The sequence below is a fragment of the Ailuropoda melanoleuca genome, chromosome 16, assembly GCF_002007445.2.
Source record: "Ailuropoda melanoleuca isolate Jingjing chromosome 16, ASM200744v2, whole genome shotgun sequence".
Lineage (NCBI taxonomy): Eukaryota > Metazoa > Chordata > Mammalia > Carnivora > Ursidae > Ailuropoda > Ailuropoda melanoleuca.
The window spans coordinates 45,139,100-45,160,213 of NC_048233.1; the positions used below are offsets into that span (position 1 = coordinate 45,139,100).

A 21,114-nucleotide genomic window follows, 5' to 3' on the forward strand; every position below is an offset into this window, starting at 1 on the left:
TATGCAACAGAGATCTGTCAAAGAACAGAATGTGCCCCATCCCATCCTGGAGAAAAGGGGCCAAGCTGGCTTCAGGACCCCTGCCTTAGCCTGGTCTCTTCAAACTCCACACCTTGCCATCCACCCTTAGAGCTGCTAGGGCCTGAGGTCTCACTGGGGCCAGCAAGCACACTGATTTCCAAAGCCCAGAAATTTCCAAGACCTTTGACCTCTTCAGGCTTAGAATTAAAGGTTACAGTAGCCTTGCCTGGGAGGCCATTAGAGCTTATCCCCCTGGTGAGGAGAAAGCAAGCTGAAGGCTTGCTTACCGAAAAGTCGGTAGATACAGTTGCCATGAGAGCTGCACAAGTGACTGCTTATTTCCTAGCCTGGAATAAGACCTTTTAAGAAGGAAAATGACGTTTTTACAAATGCATTCACTAAAAAGAAGGAAAAGGAGAACACAGCCAGCAGGGCCTCTGGAGGCTCTGGTCTTCCCCAGCAGCAGGAACTGGGGCCTCTGCCCTGTGCTCAGGGGTTTCTGGGCAGTGAACTGTGTCATATGAAGAGTGTGGCCCTCTTGCCTCACTCACCTGCCAGGGCTAGACTGCGGCAAGGAGCCCAAAACCCTGAGAAGGTTAGTCAGCACCCCCACTCCGGCCCCATAAGTCTTCATTAAGAAGTTCACAGTAGCACTGACATACTGTGTTCACGTTGTGTAGGTTTCTGTCACCTCAGAGAGGCCAGAAGCTTTTTGAGGGCAGGCACTGCCCTAGTTCGATCCATCCCAGCATCTCCCACCCAGTGCAGGGCTGGCAGGGAGCAGGTGTGAATAAATGACGACTGAATGAATGAGAACAGCACATGGGCAGCCCAGAGGGCAAATCCCAGCCCAGCCTCCTACTGGCTGTGAGACCTGGGCAAGCTACTCAGCCTCAGGGAGCCTCATAGTAGGTTCAATGCAAGGAAGCATTTCAGGCCTAGCCTAGAGCCTGGCTCCCAGTAAGAGTCCAACAGTCGGGGCTTATTGTGGACTGCGCTGGAGGGAGAAGAGACCCCGCTAAACACAGAGCAATTCCTAGAGACCCCTCTCCCTGGCTTAAAGAACTTGCCTTTGTCTAGCAATTGGATGCAACATTCTAGCTTCCACACTGGCTTTTTGATTGGCTTATCATAGGGAAGATGGAGCCACCTTGATTAAATAACCAAGTACCAGCTTCACCTGTCTCCGGGCCTCTGCCCCTATTCCCAATGACTAATGCCTCATCCACATTCCTGAGCCATTTCAGGCTGAGATCAGCAGTTTTCCAGGAGCCGCAGCTTCCCATCTGATGGCACTTCAGGGCAGACAGCCTGCTGCATGCATCATGAGCGATCCCAAAGCCCAGGACAGCTCCAGGTACCTGGTATCACAGCTCTGTGCTTTGCCTACTCATGTTAGTTTAGTCTAGGCCAGTAGCTCTCAAGCTGTTGACCCCAGACCAACAGCATCAGCAGCATTGGGAACCTACTGGCTATGCAAGCTATGGGGCCCCACCCCACTCCAAACCTACTGAACCACGAACTCTGGGGGTTGTGGCCCAGAAATCTGCATTTTCACAAGCCCTCCAGGGGATTCTGATAGACGCTCAAGTGTGAGAGGTACCCTGAAGTTCTGCCTGGTGCCCCTTCTTTGATCACACTTCTTTCTTTCCCCAGATGGGGGTTTTCTTCCTATATTCCAGCCAGGGTGGGTACTGAGGCCCTAAACAGACCTACCTGCCTGCGCCAGGCTAACTTTATCTCTGCATACTTCACCTTCCCGACCCAGTACTTCAGGGCAAGCACTCCTGGAATCCAGATGCTACCCCTCCTAGGCGCACCTGCATGGCCCCAGGGTGTGGACGGAGCCCGAGGGCATCAGCAGGGAAGGAAGGACAGCTCGAGGATGGGAAAGAAGAGAGAGAGCCACGGAAGGCCCTTAGCAGAAAGAAGAAATGTGGAGACGACTAGGGCACAGCGAGCTCTCCCGACTATCCCAGGGTCCTGCCCGACAGGAGACGCTGCTAACCAGCTGCCCCCTCTCGAGCCCTTCTAAGCGGCCCTCCTTTTAAGTTTTACTTTCTGCTGAGCTGCAATCGCTCACTGCTGGGTGCTAAGGTTGCCTGCCACGTCCCTGATTGCAAGTCCGCAAATGTGGCCCAGAAATCCATTTAACTCCTAGAAAATGCATGGGCACATCCCTAAGGGAGCACAGGGGAATTTGCCTCACAAGGCACAGCCGCTTCCCAGCTCTGCTGCCTGAGACTTGTGTAATTATACATTGATTACTGCTGGCTCTCTGCACTGTTGGCCCCTGCTCAGCACTTCGTAACTACAAAAGGTTCTGCTGGTTAGGGGCCAGTGGAATCCATCTCTGGTGAGTGGATTTCTCTGGATCACCACCCTTCCGTCCGCTGCTACGGCCCGTGCTCCCCTCGGCTCAGGTTCAGTCCTCTGTCCCCTGCAGGACTCCGACGGAGCAGCTGTGCAATCACAGTGACAGCAATATATCCAGAGCTGTGGCCTGCCACCACCCCGGCAGTTCCCACTCCTGCCTTAAATATCTCCCCAGTAGGCTTGCTCCCCTCTGTCCCAAACCACCCCCAAAAGGCCATCCCAACTGCCCCCTCTGCCCTCTTTTCCAAGAGCATCTGGGTTTGGGGAGTAACAATCACCGTGAGGAGAGGGGGCCACAGAGATGTGGGGGGTGAGTGGTGGGCACAGGTAGCCTCAGGGGTGCCATGTTCTGAAATATTTCAGGAAGCACCTATGTGGGGGAAAAGGAGGATTTGAGGGGGAGACTTATGTGGGATACCCTAGAAGTAAATCAGCTTTCTTACTACAAGGTGTCATAGAACCTTGTATTTAGGTCATTCCCAAAGAAAGATTTTCAAATGTATTTATCCACAGAACTCTATTCCATAGAGAGCACACAGAACTAGTGTTCCATGGAACACACTTTGGGAACTGGAGCTCTCTTAGAGGCTATGTTGTGAGAAGTGTGGCTGGTTTCTTCACTGGGCTTATACACATCCATCTAATCCCCAGATACCCAATAGATGGGAGGTGTTCATGGAGAGGCACAAACAGCCAGATCTGAGGCCTGCAGGGCCCTGTCACAGACAGTGTTTGTCTGAGCCTGCGGTTCCCCCACAGTGGGGTGAGGAGCCTGGAAGGAGCAGGCAGAGAGGGGTGAGACACAGGGGCTGGTCCTAAGTAGCCTGCTGGTCAGGAAATCCATAATCCTTGAGCCTACTCTTGTAGGCGCCTTCCCAGGCACTCTGACATCATGGTCACATTAAATGCTACCAACAACCCAGTGAAGTGTGTATCATTATTGTACAGATGTGGAAACCGAGACTCAAAGATGCTAGGAAACCAGCAGGATTTGGACCAAGATTCTGAATGACAGGGTCCTGCTAAGGACCCTGATGGGAGTCCTGGCTGCCTGGGGAAGGGCAAAGAGCAGTGCTGACTGACCATATCCCATCTCCTCCACTTACCTCCACCATCCATGCCAATTGAGATGCCAAGGACCCAGCCCCTCTCTGGCTACGAGCAGGCTGCTGGGGCTTCTTTTATCAGATCTAACTTATGAGCCTTTTCCTGACACGGTGTAAACATCTGCCAGGAACAGGGTTCTCATCATCCCAAATTCCCGTTCAATCCCCACGCTAGTGCTTAGGAGTGTTGGACTTCAGTTGTGGCGCCCAGGAGTGCACGCGTGTCAGCATGTGAACAACATGGGTTAACACGTGTCCTTTGTCGTGACACTCACCTGGGCTCTGGTTTCTGACTTAAACCTGCTCTGTTCATTTTGGGAAATCTGATTCTTGTCTACAAAGTAATTTCCTGCACCCCATAATTTCCAACAGATTGATCCCAAACCTGGCAAAGGCATTCCAGGGCAGCCTCTGCATCTCCAAACATATTCAAGCAGACCTTTCCCAACTTCCCAGAGGCCTGGGAGTCCTTCAAGGAAGAGAGGGAGTGGGGGAGAGAATACTTTTGGTGCCAGAGAAAGGACAGAGCTCACAGTCCCTCTGGATAGGCAGACCAGTGCAGGACAGCAGGGCAGATTCAAGGGCAAGCAGCCACTTGCTACATTTGCCCCATTCATCCACGGATTTTTATTCAGCATCCACTACGGGCCAAAGATTTCAGAAGTGTCCCTGGTCAACAAAAAGTGGCTGTGTCATGGGGTCTTCACTTCTGAGTGGAACTAAACTAGTATCTGTGGGCATCAGCTACGGGAGAGTTTTACTTCACCGAATCCTCACTAGAGAGCAGGCGATAGTATCCCCAGTTTCTAAAGGGAAGGTTGAAGCTCAAGGAAGCTAAATTACTTATAAAAGGTCACAGAGCCATGCTGACCTGTTATCAGGACCCAACCTCTTTCCTCCTTATCATCCTGTCCTGGGCTTGAAAAGGTTTAAAAGCACCAGACGGCTTCATTCCCATTGCCGCAGCCAGGCTTAGAACAGAATCTGCCTGAGCCCCAGCTAACGACGGTGGCATCTGAGACAGGTGGCGGTCCCAGCTGGCTGTCAGGAGGCCAGGGCTCCTCATGGTATGGGTACAGCTGTGCCTGGAGCTGGGACCCCCTTGGTCCGGACTCTAATCTGCTGCTAAGCATTGAACAATCATGGGCAAGGGGAAGACTTCCCTCCCTTCCCTATCTAAAACACCAGCTTCCCCCACCTGCTCCGATGCTTTCTTTTTCACAGGGCTGAGCATGGCCTGATGCTTCATTATGTATCTATACATCTACTTCTTTAGAGCCTAAGACCACCGCAGAAACAACAGCGGGATTGTCACTCTAGTTCAACAGTATATACAGGGCTAGCACGTGGCTGGCACACAGAGGGCTCTCAATATCTATTTGTTGGATGAATAAATGAACAGAAGCCCAAGGTGGTCAAAAAAAAATGCAAGAAAGCACTTGGCTACCCAAACGAGGCACATTTCCTGTCCCGGATAAATTCAGGGCACTGCGAGAACTTGCCAGTGAATGACCATACTCATTTCAATGGTCTCTAATGAGTTCTGGAGAAAGGAGGTTGGCACTAAGCATCCTGCAGTTCCAGTTTCTAAAGAGAATAAAGAAATAGATTCTAGACTACACACCTATGGTGGCACCCATTGAAGACCCCAGGTGAATTATACCAGGGATGATCTGAGCGCTAGGAGCCCAGGTGACCTGCTCTACTGGGATGAATAACGTTCTCTCCCCTTCCCCCGCTCCCCATCAAATTCATGTCCATCTAGAACTTCAGGATGTGACCTTATTTGGAAATAGGGTCTTTGTAGGTATAATTAGTTAAGATGAGGTTACAGCGGATTAGGGTGGGCCCTAATCCAATGATTCGTGTCTTTGTAAGAAGACAACACAGAGATGCAGAGACTCACAGAAAAGCTCAGCATGTGGAGATAGAGCAGAGGTTGGAGCGATGGCCTTTACAAGGAATGCCAGGACTTGCTGACAACTACCAGAAGCTAGGGAGAAGCAAGGAAGGATTCTTCCCTAAAACCCCCAGAGGGAGCACGGTCCTATCAAACACCTTGGTTTTGGACTTCTGGCCTCCAGAACCATGAGAGAACAAATTGATGTTGTTTTAAGCCATTCATTCAATGGTACATTGTTACAACCACCAAGGACACATCCTGTCAGATTTACCTCATTTCCTTTACAGAATTACTGGAGCAGCAAAGCCATAGTTTAGACTTTCTGCGAGGGTATGTTCCCCTTGGCCAGAGCTGCCTCAGATCAAGGGTTAAGCCCCACAGTCTCAGCTGGAACACCCTGGATGGGAGGCACCTCTCTTGGACCAAGTGGACCCTTCTCCAAGAGATAGAACTATTCTCCAAAGAATTTCAACATATAACAGGAAAGGTAAAGGTTTGGGGGAACACAGGATCACCCGAACATTAATCTGGTTTGCCTTCCCTCATTTCCTTGCTGTCTTGCAACTTAAATCAGATATAAGTCAATGCTAGACATCAGCAGACCATCATTTGCCAAGCAAATCAATCACATGGAGTTGATAGGACCTAAAAGGTCACTTTGTGTAAGCCCTTCTGGGTTTAAAGGAGAAAACTGGGACCCAGAGAAAGGAGTGGCATTAGATGCTCACAGACATACAAGGAGGTAGACCCAGAGATAATCCCAGGATTCTGCTGTCATACAGTCGGGGCAAACTCAAGGAGCAAAGGTGAAACTCCACTGTGTGGTTAAGAAGTCAACTGTCAAGTTCATGCAGGTTGTATGTGCAGGTGGTAAAACTAGGAGACACCACCCACATTGTTGTTTGCTCCCAGAACTGTAATGGACGCGCCCTGCACCCCATACGTGGCAACGCTATCGCCTGAATTGCCACCTATAGGGATTGCAAAACTGTCCCCGGAGTACATCAGCAACATGACACCAGTTAACTCGGGTTTCCACAGGCAATTACGGAAGAGACGTGACTGGAGGAAAGTGGGTCAGTCTCATTTGCATGCATGATAGTGCCCTTGAGTAAAAAATACAATTAATACCAATTTTTTAAAAATTTATTTACACAAGTTCCAGCTTGCTACCTCTGTTGAGTATTTTTGCAGTTCGCACGTGGAAGTTGCACTACGCCACTGCAAACAGTGCCGCCAACCTTGCACGAGGACAGCGGCCAGCAGCTTGCACTGGGGAGCAACAGTCATCTGAAATTCCTAAAGGAGTAAGCAGAACATTTGCAGGAATCAAACACTGTGATGTGTCAATGTAAGCTACCATTATCTTTAGCAAATATTAGTGACTAACACTATCTGGTTATGAGTGACAGAAAAATGTGCAGTAAACTACAGTCCCAAATACATTCCAACATTTTGTTCAGTGCATGTTATAGCCTAAAGAACATAAAGCAAAAGGTATACAGGTTTTATGACTAGAAAGTCCATTTCTCCTTGGTCCCAACAAATAAATGTTGAAGAAATATGTCAAGAATATTAGATAGAAGAGGTGTTACATCATTAGCCTGCCTGGGAGGCCAGCAGATCTCCGGGAGGCCCTGGTGCCAGACCCTGACAATCCCAGGACATTGGTGTCGGATGGCCCTTGGAGATTGTCTGGTCTGGCTGCTTTCACACTGTTTTCAGGAAGCCCCAGGATGCCACGTAGACACCTCTACAAACCGGAAGGTCCCTGAGCCTCACTCCTAACAAGAAAGCTGTCATCTTACCTTTTATTTTTGGAACTCTATGTTAGATTTCATTTGTGAAAGGGTTGTGTTGGCTTTTTAAAATACGGTAATTATTGCTCTACTATGGAACCCTCATGGTTCATTGCAGGGACCCTTTAACCGGAGAACTTGGAGTCAACTCTTACCTCTGCCACTTACTGACTGTGGGACACTGGGAAAATTGTTTCACTGCCCTGGGCCTCCGTTTCCTCGTCTGAAAAATAGAGACGATCCCAGTACTATCTCACGGAGTTGTTGAGGGGATGAAATGAACTAGCACTTAGCGCTAGCACTGGTTTACATCCTCACTGTACAGAAGGGGAATCTGGGACCCCAGACAGCAAAGCAACACACCTGACGTGGCCCAGATAAGAGCCCTGGTCCCTTGACTCCGAGGGCAAGGTGCTCTCACGCCACACAGCTGGCTTCAATCACCACCCAGCCTCCAAGAAGAGTGCCGAGGCTGCTGGTGATCACAGCTGGCCCTTGTCCACCCACTGACTCCACACTTCTTAGCTTGCAGTGGGAGTTGATCATTTGTCAAACCCAACTGAAGAATAAATTCAGCTGTGAGTGTTTTTGAGCTACTTGAATTGTTGTCCCCCAAAGTGGGCCTGGATGGCTGAAGCTGAAGGCCGGATGGATGGATGTGGACCTCCATGACCCAGGCCTGACCGATGCCAGCCAGTGCCACTCCCCTCCTTGTGGGGAGAGCTTGTTGGACAAACTCTCTCCATGCAGGTGTCCTCACTCAGCCACAAAAATGTTTAGAACAGACCATATACCCTGGATTCTAAGATGCTTATTTCTTTTTTGCATTTCAGTGTCTCTGAAATGATGACAAATTTTACAATCAATGTATACTTTTAATGTGGTAGTGTTTCTTCTTTTTCCTCTGAGAAATTATTATTAAATCAATGATGAGTTTTATAATTGGTGGCATGCTAAAATAGAGAAAAGACCTTGAAACAAATGCAGAGGGATCCTCAACAGGAAAAGACAAGTAAGGAAAGAGCAGCTAAGTCCTACTGCTGAGTGCTGGCAAATGCCCCAGCTGGGTGCTTCCCGTAGGTCCAAGGTGTCAGGGAGGGTGAGGCCTGGCGCTGGGCCCACGTGGCACTTGTCCCTGTGGGTGGAGCCGGGGCGTGCCCCAGGCCTGGGGTAAGTAGGGACAGGAATGGCCGTGCATCAGGCCTGGAGCCACGAGGCATTTCCCACCCTTCTCCACAAACAGCAGGGATGAAAAGCCCAGCTCGGGCTCAGAGTTTCCTAGCCTGGAGCCCTAGCAGCTGAGCCGCTGCTGGATTTACCCCAGCTCCCTGGCAGGAAATCACACTGGGGGTGGAGGAGACATGGCCACAGTTCCTGCCGCTCCAGTGTGACAAAGAGGGTGGAGAGCTTGGCTCAAGGAGACTGACTTCATGGAGAATATTATACCTGCACTATAGGATGGGTGGTTGCCGGAGCCCCCAACTTACTGTCCCCCTGATCAAGGACAGCGTCAGCTCTCACCTCCGTTTCTGGAATACCCTCCTGGCCTTGCCAGAACAGCCCTGAGGCATGGTGATGAAAGCATAGCCTGCCTGGGTCTGCACCCCAGCTCTCCCACTTACTAACTGTATCACCGTGTGCATCTGCTTCCCTGTTTGGAGGAAAACAGACGTGATAACAGAACACCTCCCTCACCAGTTGTTATGAGGAGTAAATGAGTTATAATAGGTAAAACACGGCCCAGCACCTAGTAGTTCTACATAAGCGCTAATTTAGAGATCTGCTGTTTGCCTGGTAAACTCCCACTCAGCCTTTGAAAATTCAACCCAGCAATCACCTTCAAGAAATCTTCCCTGACTACCCCTCACCCTCATTTTCTCCTCCAGCTGCCTCTGGTCCTTGGTTGTATATGGTGAGGTGACTTTGCTGGGGGCAAAAGGGGTGGGTGGTCTCTCCATTTAGTGTCTGCCTCATACTGTAATTGTCTGCTTATCTCTCTTGTTAGAGAGGGAGCTTCGTAAAGGCAGGACCGAGCTGTGATCATCTCTGTGCCCCCAGTACTTGGAACAGGACCTGGCACTGAGAACACCTTCATGACCACTTAAAGCACAGAAAGGAATGGGACGGAATGCACGGCATAGCGTGGGATGGGATAGGATGGGATAGAATGCAATGGAATGGAAAAGAATAGTTATGACAAGATCTTTTCAAATCACAACAGAGATGCTTCCTCGAAGCAGATTCAGGAAGAAAAATAACCTTCCTCTGGTAGGCAAGTCACCAGTTGGGGCCGATGTCTTTGAGGTCTGGAACAAGCAGTTCTCCCTGGGGACATCAGACCAGGGTAAGCCCTCTGGATCCTGCCTGTGAGAGAAGCCTCCCCGTAGAGGCAGCAGGGAGCCCAGCTGGAAGGGCCTCTGCCCTACAGCCCTGCTGCAGAACCCCCCCTCAGGCTGCAGGCTCCGTGTCAGCTGTGGTGGTCCAGGAAATGGAGGCCCGCTCACTGGACAGGACGTTGGCCCCAGTCAAGCCGCCACTGGCAGCTCTGATAGGAACCCTTTTCCTGGGCCTTCACACCAAATCAGGTCTCCAGGGAGCAGAACCGTGGACATTGCTGCCAGGCCTTTCTCGGGGGAATCCCTCTTCTAGCCTTCCTGCTAGGAGGAAGGTGCTGGCACGAGACGCCACAATTCTGCCACTGGGGAGCTGGCAAAGCTTACAGCTCGGCTGCCCAAGGCTCCTGCCCTGCAGGGGCCCTTTGGTTGACACTCCTGCCACAGAAAACTCATTTTACTTAACCTTTCTTCCCATTATGGTCTTTTAACGAAAAAGTCACTGAAGATCTGCAGTGAAAAATACATTGTACTAGAACAATGCATAACCCAATGCCATTTGCCTTTTCTTATCAATTCTTAGTTCGTTTATCATCTTTATTAAAAATCCATGAAGAAACAACAGCCTCGAAAACTGCTGGGTGCCTTTTTCAGGGAGGTGAAGAGGGAAGGGAAAGAAAAGGGAAAGGACACTTGGACTCTGTGTGAGCACTTCTCTTGATAGCAGGCCCTTTCCCTACCCTCCACAGGCAGCCCCACCCACACAACTCCCTAATCTGAGACCAAAAGCCATCCAGGGATCACAGGGGTAGTTTTTCTAAGAAAAAAGGCACTGCCTCCAGAAGTCCTGGGATTCCAAGCAGGAGAGGAGTAGGTGTCTGCTGGGCAGAGCCAACAAGGGGGAACCATCTATGTGGAAAGGGGAAGTCAGAACAGAAGAGGGGAGTGGGTAATAACAGTTACCCCTCACCGCCAGATTCCGCCTCACCACAAATCTTCAAAGGGGCAGGTGTTATCACCCCCATGTCCTGATAAGGAAGCTGTGGCTCACAGGGGTGAAGGGACCTGCCCACAGTCACACAGTGAGTAAGTGCAGGGCAGGGCTCTGGCCTGGCCATCTGAGCGCCCCCACAGACCACACCCTTAACCCCTCCTCTTTAAACAAGGGTGTGGGGTCCACTCCCCTAGATGCTGGGTCTTCTAGGGGGCAAAAGTGGGGCCTTAGGAGTTGTTCTGGAAGCACCTACCACCACCATCATCCCTGCCAAGTTGGCCTCCATCCCCCATCAACCCCATGTCACCCAGCATGATTTCAAGGCTCTGTGCGTGGCCCCACATGGACGTCTACAAATAGCAAAATAAATAGGTAAATGAGCAAATGATGTATTCTTTACTTGAAATTCCATGGGGAAGAGGAATCAATCACATATCAAGTTCATCCAAATACTAAGAGCTGTGTCTTTAATCCCCATTTTAATGATGGACCCCTTGAGACTGAGGGAGGCTGTCTAACCTGGGTCATGTGGAGGAAAATGACAAAACAAACTTGATCTCCATTCTGCCTAGCCTGGGGGCCTAGACCTTCTCTTCACCTCCCCCTGGCTGAGGCTTCATTAGGTGCCCTGCAGTCCCCTGCAGTCCTCAAGTTCACAGACGGAGATGCAGGAATGGCCCATGCTTCTTGCGTGCTGGTTCTCTCCCTGCTTTCTACAATTTGCCATCTTTCTTCTGAGGCTCCCTGCTTCAGCCTCCTTGCTGGAAACAAGACCCCCCCCCAGGCCCAGGAGCTGCCTCCTGGACCCCCACCCCACCTGGGAGAGGTGCCCTGGGGGAGTCCCTCCGTTCACAGGAGGATGTCCAAATTGGTCTTCCTCGAGTCAGCATGTGGCTGTTGGTCTCACGCCCCTCTGAGTCCGGGGCTTGGCTCTTCCTGACTTTGTTCCCCCTGTGCATCTTTAGCCCAGCCTGCAGCCTGGAAGTTTAGTTCCAGTAATCTAAAGAAGGCCCCTCGGTGGAGGAACAGTCACAAGCTGGGAAGACAGGCTCTGCTGCCTTGAACGGCATTGCTGAAGAAAGCCTCGGGACAGCTTCCAGCCGGGAGCCCCACCACGAAGAGCCCCAAGTAGCTTCCAGTCCGTGAGTCTGCACACTGAAGCTGAAAAGGGTTTAAATGCTCAGATTTTACTGGCACTTACAGACTCTTCTGTGTGCAGGCGGTGAGCTAGGCACACCTGTACGTATTATCTCCTTTCACTATCACTCCAGGTCCATTTCACAACGGAGGAAACTGAGGCTCAGGATATTTACATAGCTTGTGGGTGGGGGTGGGGGTAAGGGGGTCCTACAGCTAGTAAGTGGGATTCAAACCCAGGCCTTTCGATGCCAAGTCCAGCTCTCTCTACATAGCCCTGCCTCCCCAGCCCCACACTTTTGTGGAAACTATTCTGAAAAATCAAAGCAACTCTTTTCTATCCAGAACTATAAATATCCATAGACAGGGAGACGAGATGAGATGAGAAAACAGACATCCTTTCCCAGGATTTGGGAGCAAATTCTTGCAAAGCTCCCAAAAGCATTTTGAGTTCTGAAAGCAAGAAACTGTCAGTGCAAAAGAAAAAAAAAAAAAAAGAAAGAAAGAAAAAAGAAAAAGAAAGGAAGAAAGAGTGAGCAGAGTCTAAAAGATCAAGGGCTATGCTGATCTGACACTGGAAGCATCACAAGTTTACCAGCACACCAAACCAGTGAGGACCTACTGGATGCCGCCTGTGAGTGAGGTCCGTGCTTGCTTAACCTGACAACAGCCCCATGAGTTCGGTGCCGACATTAACCCCATTCTACAGCTGGAGAAACCAGGACAAAGAGGTCCCAGAGCTTGTAGGCTTCAACCCCAGGATGTGCGGCTCACACCTGTGACCACTATGCTATCTTGCCTCCAGCTGAACAGCCCAGTTTAAGAGGCAGCATGCCTGACTCTCTGCTGGGACCCCATTCTAGGTCCTAAGAGGACAGGCATTTTCCTGGGAAACCTATATACTCTGCTGTCAACTCCCGCTGGGAACCCAAATCCAGCCTTGCATTCCCAAACCCCCAGAAGGAAGGACTCCAGGCAAGGGTCCCACTTGGGGGGGCAGAACTGGAATAAATATATACCAGCTCTACCCCTTAGGGCCCTTGGGGCTTCTCCTTCACGTCCCCCTCTTTTCTTCCCCACAGTCCCATGCATTTCCTTTGTTTGAGGGTTGGAAGACTCATTTGCCTCAAATGAAAACTTGAAAACTGTCATTGCTCATCAGAGTGGTGGCAGTGCAAGCAGTCCCCCATTCCAGAACAAATTGGTTGCTAATAGAGTTGTTTGGAATTTAATGCCAATTTTTTTATGAAAACCATGCTAACTCAAGGAGCGGTCTCCAGGCAGCCGCACGTTTACCCAGAAGGTACCCGGCCAACGTTTATTCCACTCTGTACCGTCCAGCACAGTAAGCACAAGCCACATGTGGTTATTTTAATTTAAATAGGTTAATTAAAATTAAATAAGTCACACTAGCCACATTTCAAGTGTTCATGAACGACATGGGGCTACTGGATACAGTACTGACCAGAGCAGGTCTAGAACAGTTTCATCATCCCAGGAAGTTCTAATGGACAGACCTGATCTAGACCCTGCCCAAATTCCAACAACACCTAAGACAATAAATTCCTTCCAAAGTTAAACTTGGGGTGCCAGGAGTACCACCCCTCCTAACAGAAACCATGGTAAACTTCAGGGGATAGGGAGAGAGGTTTTGGAATCACACGGTCTGTCCCAGCTCTGACACTTCCTAACCATATCACTAACTTGTCTGTGCCTCAGTTTCTTCACCAGGAGCATGGGGACAATGCCCTCTTTGCAGGTGTCTATGAGGATCAAGTGAGATGGTGCTCGACACACTCAGTGCCCCCTCTGTTGGGCACTAATGCTACCTGCCACATAGTGGTGGCCAGGACCCCAATCTAAGCCATCATCAGTAACTGCCATAGTCTGGGGTGGAGGTGGTGAAGGGCTGGAATGGGACTCCTGGCTGCGGAGGAGCGGTGGGGGGAAGCAGGAGGCTGGTAGCCTCATGGCCTCAGAAGTCTGCCCTGCTCTCCTCTTTCCGCACCCTGTCATTTCACTCCTTGTGACAGAGTGACCTAAGGCTACTTGAGATGAGCAACTATGAGGGTAAGTATCCCAATCGCAGGCACTAGGAAGGGAAGGACAGGGGGAAGAGAGGGCCAGAAATGCCACAATGTGGTGTGGGAATAAGAGAAAAGCCTTTGAGACACTTAAAAATCCATTCATTCAAGGGACAATTACCGAGCATGTTGGGACTTTATATCAGGAACCAAGGAGATGCAGATGAATAAGACCTGGTCCCTGCCTTCAAGTTCTCCACAAATTAGCAGGTGAGATCAACAGAAAATGAATCAAAGCACTAGTGTGGTAAGTGTTCCCATACTGGAAAATCTGGTGGGTGTCAGGAGCTTAGACAACCAGATGGTGGGCAAAGGGGTCTTGGGAACGGGAAGGGAGAAAGGTCTGGGAGGCTTCCAAGAGGTGGTGCTTGCACCAAATCTTTAAGGCCAGAGGGTAGAGACGCATCCCAGGCAAAGGAAACTGCAGGAACAAACATACATGGGACATGCGCACTTTATGTCATTATAACAAGCAGTTCTGTGGAGCCCAGGGCTTCCCAGGAAGTGATGGGAAATGAGGGTGGAGGGAGCAGGTCATGAAGTCTTAGGGTGTCGGGCCACAGATCTGCCCCATATACCTTCTCACTCCCCCACATGCCCGTTCCATTATGGCTGAGAAGAGCAAAAAGGCTGAGCCAAATTGCATGGTCACATTTAAAGCTTCTGGGCAGACTCGGCCTCCTTCGTGTCTGCTCACATTCCAACAGGGAGCCTTTGTCACTGTGTGTAAAGAATGTTCTTAAGTTAGGGATTATTTATACATTAAAGAAAATTACAAATGTATGCAGAGTATGAGACTTGTTTGGATCCTGAATTGCACACATGCTAATAAGATAGGTTTGCACACTTTTTCTTAAAGGGTCAGGTAGTAAACTATTTGAGGCTTGGTGGGACAAACAGTCCTCTCCCAACTGCTCCACTGTGCAGCTGTAGCAAAAAACAGCCATAAACAATACATAAATGACTGAGTGTGGCTGCGTTCCAAGAAAACTTGATTTATGAAAACAGGCGGCAGGCAGGATTTGGCCCCTGTAGCCAACTCCCGCTATAAAGAAGATCCTTGGGCCCAGCAGGGAAATATGCATAACGATTGTAGATAATAGCATTGTACTGACGTTAATTTTTCTGAGTATGATAAGTCTAGTGTGGTTCTGCAGGAGAATGCCTTTGTTCTTAGGAGATACATGCTGAAGTAGGGGGAGGACATAAAGGCTACAACCAATTCTCAAGGACTTCTGGGAAGTAAGTATAGGTAGAAAGAAAAATAAGGCAAATGTGTCAGACAAATAAGGCCATATACCCAGGTGAAGGATATAGGGGTGTTCCTTACACTAATCTTGCAACTTGTTTGTAAGTTTGAAATCCTTCAAAATAAAAGGTCTGGAAGAAAAAATAGAAACTTGAGCCCCTTCAGAAGAAAGGTCTTGGTAAACACACTGCTCTGAACTCGCCCTAGCACAGGCTTGTCTGCAGGGTGAAGGCACGTATGCCTTTGATCACAGGTGTCCCCTTTCTGGCTATACCAGAGAAGGTCATTTGAATGTAAGAATAGGTGTAGGTTCCTGGCTCCTTCTCAGTCCCTCTTTGTCTGAATTATTGTTGTCTTCACCCCACAGCCTGGAGAACAGTGTCCTTTTGACACTGGGCCTCAGAGGCTATGGGAGAACAGCAGTGCTGGGAGCGGCAGGCGCTCCCCGCCGTGGATGTCCTCCAAGAGACAGGCTGGAGAGCAGTGGCCCAGGAAAGGAGGTCTCTAACCATCTCTGTCTGATCAAAGGCCACCTGGAACCAGCAGGTGCTTGGTGTGACACTTTCTGCTGAGCCAGGAGCCGCTGACACTGTTAAAAAGGTTGGCAGCAGCACTTTCCCAAGTAACCCAGATCTGAATCTCCAAAGGTCCTGCTGCTGAGTGATTTCCTAATTCTTGACTTACTAGTAATCAATACCATGAAAAATACTAACACCTCCATTAAAGTAAGCATTCATTGATTTCCATTGGGAAGGTGGAGTTGTTTGGAGGCCCAGTATCTCAAAAAGCTCCAGTTTTGATTTTTCATCTGTCAAAACAACATAAGGTACAAACCGTACAATTCCTGAAGGGCTGAGACACACACAGACACACACACACCCACTCCTTAGAGCAATGTCAGCAGCAGTGCTCTGCTCCTTGAGCCTCTCTGGGCACCAAACCTGGCCAGCTCCCCCAGGGGACGCCTAGCACTCACTGCCGCTGCAAACCAGTTCCATATCCTCTTTGGGGAAAGAAAAAGGGAAACAAATCCTCCGCGAGAAATACAAGGCATTATTTGGGATCCAGGGCTCTGGAGACTTGACATAGACTTTCTTAACGTCTTTAAGAGCTAGGATCCAGAGATCTTAAAAAATCTTTCTCTCCAGAGACCATGCCCTATTGAGATAAGCACTCTGTAAGTGTTCCACCAATCCCCACCACACACCCTTCGTGGTAGACTCCATTCACTTGCAATTACTCACTACCCTCAGACTTGTGTGTAAGACAACCTCCCTCGCCGTACCTTGTGATGTAAAAAGGCCCTACCCCACAGTCAGGGTCCACCATGTGACTCGTTCTAGCCAATGGAATGTGAACAGACATGAATTAGGCCAAATCGGAGCGGAAGTTTTAAACGTCACTGTGCAATCTGTCTCAGGCTCTTGCTCTTCTCAGCTACAATAAAGTGGGCATGTCGCAGAATGAGAAAGTATATGGAGCAGAACAACAGCCAACACACAGCCCACACGCAACACAAAGAAGAAATAAACCTTTGTTTTGTAAGCCACTGAGATCTGGGGCTGTTTGTTATGCGGCCAAACTTGGCAACACTTGACTAACACCCTCCAATACAGGAGTAGCAAGTAGGCTGCTGGGAGTCTGGCAGCTCTTTGCACCCACACCCTACGGCTCCTAGCTACCACCTAACAAAGTCCAGACCTGGTTCCATCTTCACTGTGACTCCTTTTCCATCTATTTACACCTGAGGCTCCCCAAGGAGGGAGTCTTCCCAGAAACACCCTTAGTTCATGACTCTTTCCGGCCAGCAATTCTAGTTGGGAGAAGGAATAGCCAGCCTAAGTTTTCAGCAACATCACTAAGGATCTCAGAGTGACTGTCCCTCCTTTATCCTCTCCTGGAGAAGTTGCACACCAAGGCCACAGATACTCACTGTTTAAGCCAGGGAGCTCAATATACAGGAAAGAGCACTGAGAGAAGAGTCCAGAAGGGTGGACTCTAGTTCAGGCCAAGTCACTGGGCCAGATTGCCCCCTTAAACTATGAGTCTCCAAGGGCCTTGTGACTTGGGCAAGTAACTCTCCCTGACTGAACTGATCCGTGGTTTTCCAACACAGCCCTGTGTTATTCAGAGAGGTCTCAGCGGACAGCTGAGATGAGAAGAAACCTCTGGCCAGTGTGCCTTCCTTTCCTGCCTCAGCCAGATCAGCTCTGCTATGCTCTGTTGAATTTAGTAGATCTCCAGACAAGATTTTGTTTGGCCAGGAATTCTATGACAAATGCATTTCAAAAATCCTCATCAGGTGATCTCTGAGTGCTTTTCCAGCTCTGGTGCACCGTGAGCCTCCAACTTCTTATGCATTCTGTGGTCCCCCACTTCCTGGTCACCACAGTCAAGTTTTTACTAATGCCCAGAGGGCGGTCCATGATGACCAACGGGTGAGCAAGAATATAATGAGGTAGATTCAAAACAACTCAACCAAGAATGAAAAAACAAAGCCTTCAGTTCTCCAGGTGACTGGACTTCAGAAAGCTGAAGAAGAAACCATCAGTTGAGTGGTTTGAGTAAGACCACTGCCTGCCCCGACCCCAACCTCCCAACTGGAAAAGGGTCCTTCAGAGTAAGATTTGTACTTTTAGGTCATATTATATAGCCTGTGTGCCCCAGAAACTATTTCAGGGTGTGAAACTTTTTTGGGGTATTTGGTGATCAGAACTTTCTGATTCTCATTCTCTACCACCCACCCCCACCCTGCCTTTTCTGTCTCTCTCACGTTCTCTCTGAGTTATTTTAAGAAACTCTGGTATCAGGAAGCTTATAAGACATAGGGTCTCTACCCGAGGCACAGAGAGTCTCCTGATTTTCCAAAGCCCTCATGGGTGAACCCACATTCTGAGCCCTGGGGAGTGGGCAGAGTCTTAATAGTCAGACCCTTCATGACACCAAGGGCCACTGCCCATGTGCCATGGGACACGGAGTGGTCTGGACACCATGGCAGAACCAGGGTAACTGTGACCTACATTCAAGTAGCTGATAAGTAGGCAAGCAGGGCAGAGATGGGAAGTGGGGACCACAAAACAGGGCAGGAGGTTGCTGGAGCAACCAGAGATTAATTGAAAAAGAAAGAACCTGGCCCATGGAGACAGGAAGTGCTCAGGAAATCAGAAACTCTGATTCAGGGAGATTTATATAAGAGGGTCATGAGCAAAACAGGCTGCTCAGGAAGTAAGGGCTTGCTTGATGGGAAAGGCAGCTTGGACTTCTCCCGGCTAGAAAAACACACGGAAGGGCCTAGATTCCTCTGTGAACAGAGATGAGAGTGAGCTCAGCAGGCCGAGAGTCAAAGTAAGGGTGAGCTCTGGACTGTGACAGGACGAGAGGATCTCACCTCACAGATCAGTATTTGCCCCAAAGGCTTCACACTGGGCTGAGCACACAGCATGAGATAACATGTTTGACAGAATCTACCATGAACCACCCAGCAGTTCCTAATTTGTCTCCCTGCTTCCCTTCTCACCCCCTTCCCCCATTCTGCACACTGCAGTTGGAACAACCTTTTAACACTGCCGATCTGTGTGCCCTTCCCTCCTACACACCCTGGCCAGCCTGACATTGCCCAAATCCATTCCCCACTCCTCGCAGCTCAGACCCTGAGCCTTGTGTGATCTGCCCTTGCCCACTGCTCCAGCCCCATCTGGCCTCCTTCCCCTGACTCCCTAGTTTTCTTCACCACGCCAAGCTCTTCTCCTCCTTGGGGACCCTGCCCTATGCTGAGAAAGCTTTTTTCCCCATGACTCACCTAACTAACAACTTCTTTTCCTGCAGATCTCAAAAGTCCCAAAGCCTCCCTGACCATCCAAGCTTGAGAAGGATCTCCCCACCAGCACCTTGTTCCTCTCACCTAATTTCATTTTTCACTGTGATCACACTTCTTGCAATACATGCTGACCCATTTAATATCAGGCTCCAGACTGAGGTAACACCATGAGAAAGGGATTATTTCGGTTATCCCGTACGTCCTCAGGGCCAGCACGGTGCTTGATGCATTCGGGCTCGAGAATGTTGTTGCTGAACAACTGAATGAATGCACAATGTACTTGCCTGTAATGAGTTAGGCTCCAGATTGCTCCCACATCTTCCCTCTAACCATATTACGCTCACACCGCTACGCTGAAGACATGAGGGAATGGTGACACTGAGGGCCATCCATGGGACTCTGCTTTTCCTGGCTCATCCCACTTCACCCCCACAGCAACCCTAATAAGGGGAGTCTTCTTTTTTCCACTTTATAGGTGAGAACACTGAGGCTAAACCAAACTGAGTTGCTTCCCCCAGAGCACATGGCTAGTGAGTGTCAGGTCAGGGTGTGAACTCTGGCAAACGGATCCCTGGCCCATGTGGTTAGCCACCACCCATATGGCAACTTTGGGACACAAAAGGGAGAGGCCCCAAAGCATGTGTCTGGAGAATCAACCCCTGCCTCTGTGATGGAAGAAGGAACCCCACGAGTCTGCAATGCGTTTCCTCGGCGTGCTGGGGAACAGTGCAGCTCCTCACAGTTAGGGCCACCCTGTGCGTCTGGGCCCCTGGGGTTCCAGAAGTGCCCAAGGCTCCAGTCCTCTCAATGACTAGGTCGGACCAAAGCCAGAGGAAGTGCCAGGTGAATCCATGCTCCTCTGGTGAGAGGTGCCCCTCTCTGGGCAGAGAAAATGTGCTGTGGAGGGTGGGGTGCTGTGGAACGTCTGGATCAACGGAGTCCCCAGGGGCCCCTGCAATGGGCCTCACTGGCTTTGTAACCTCGTGTCAGTTAGCCGGGTCCAGGCCAAACATAATATCTTGACAAAGAGTGCTTCAGTTCAGTTCAAATAGACTTCCTCCACAGAGCCCATAATACCTAATGAGGTTATTTAATCTAGAAAGAAATCCAATGACCTGGAAAAAAAAATTGGTGTGTGTGAAAGAGACCCTTTTCTTTACCGGCAACTCCTAAGTTCCTCCTTTACCTGCAGACGGCTCTCTGCCCGGGCTGCAGGCTGTGATGGTGTTTGTTCCTTCTGGGGTCCCTCTGCTCCGGGATGACATGGTGAGCTGTGAACCCTGTGATGGAGACTGAGACTCCACACCCACTGGAAGTTCCTCCACCGGCTTTACAGAGTTCCAGGCTCCGCCTCTGGACATTGTGACTCGGCAGATCCGCAGTGAGGCCCGGGAATCTGTCTTTGCCCGTGCAAGCAGGCCTGTGGAGCAGTGTTTGGACACCACCGAGTGGTGGTGTGGATGCTGCTAGCATGTACTGTCTTGCAGAGAGCTAGGCTCAGCCACTCCTTCCTGTGGGGTCTCTGGCCATGGAACATCCCAGCTCAATTTCCTTATCTTAATTCTAGAACAGCAGTTCACTTAGGGGCCTGCTTGCCCCTTGGAAGGCTCACAGGGATGGTATGAGCAAAATAATAAAATAGCTAACATTTATTGACTATCGACCAGATGAAGCACTTTGCCTGCATAACACCGTCTCCATAAAAATCATGTGAGGGAGTTACTATTGTTACTTCTGTTTTAAAGATGAGTACACGGAGGCACAAAAAGGTTAGGTGGCTTGTCCAAAGCTGCCAAGTGTGGGATGTGAGCTTGGCATGAGACAGGCCTGGGATCCTCCCCAGTCCCACCCAGGAAGCCTGGCAAAGGCTGCACACGTGTGATACAGCGGTTCTAGATGCAGCTTTCCTGGCCCATCCTCCACTGCCGGCATCAGGATGTGAGGGCTGAACCTGGGGGGCAGGACCGGAGGAGCCCTGAAAGTTAAGCATGGTCAGCCAGTGCTCTTCTGCAGGAGGACAAGGAACAGATGGCCCTCGTGTGACCTCACCTCCCTGCCAGCTGTCAGGGGGGCGGAAGCTTGCTCTAGTTTCTGCTGATGGGAAAGAAGGAAAAAACACAGTGGTCGTAACAACTCCAACTGGGGCACAGGTTGCCATTTTGAATTGCCAAGGCTAGGAGCCAAAAATATTGAGAAGAATTTTTAAAACAACAGCCCCTTACATTTGTTCATGTGACAAAGAAGAGTAGATGTTACCGTTTATTGAATCCCAACTCTATGCAAAGCCCTCCCAAA

The 21,114-nt window shown here is 49.9% G+C and overlaps 1 protein-coding gene across 1 annotated transcript in view; it reads right to left on the bottom strand.

The window, feature by feature from the left end:
• The window catches only part of GALNT18 (polypeptide N-acetylgalactosaminyltransferase 18), a 328,800-nt gene that overhangs the window by 262,906 nt on the left and 44,780 nt on the right, over positions 1 to 21,114 (bottom strand). The gene's annotated exons all lie outside the window — the stretch shown is intronic.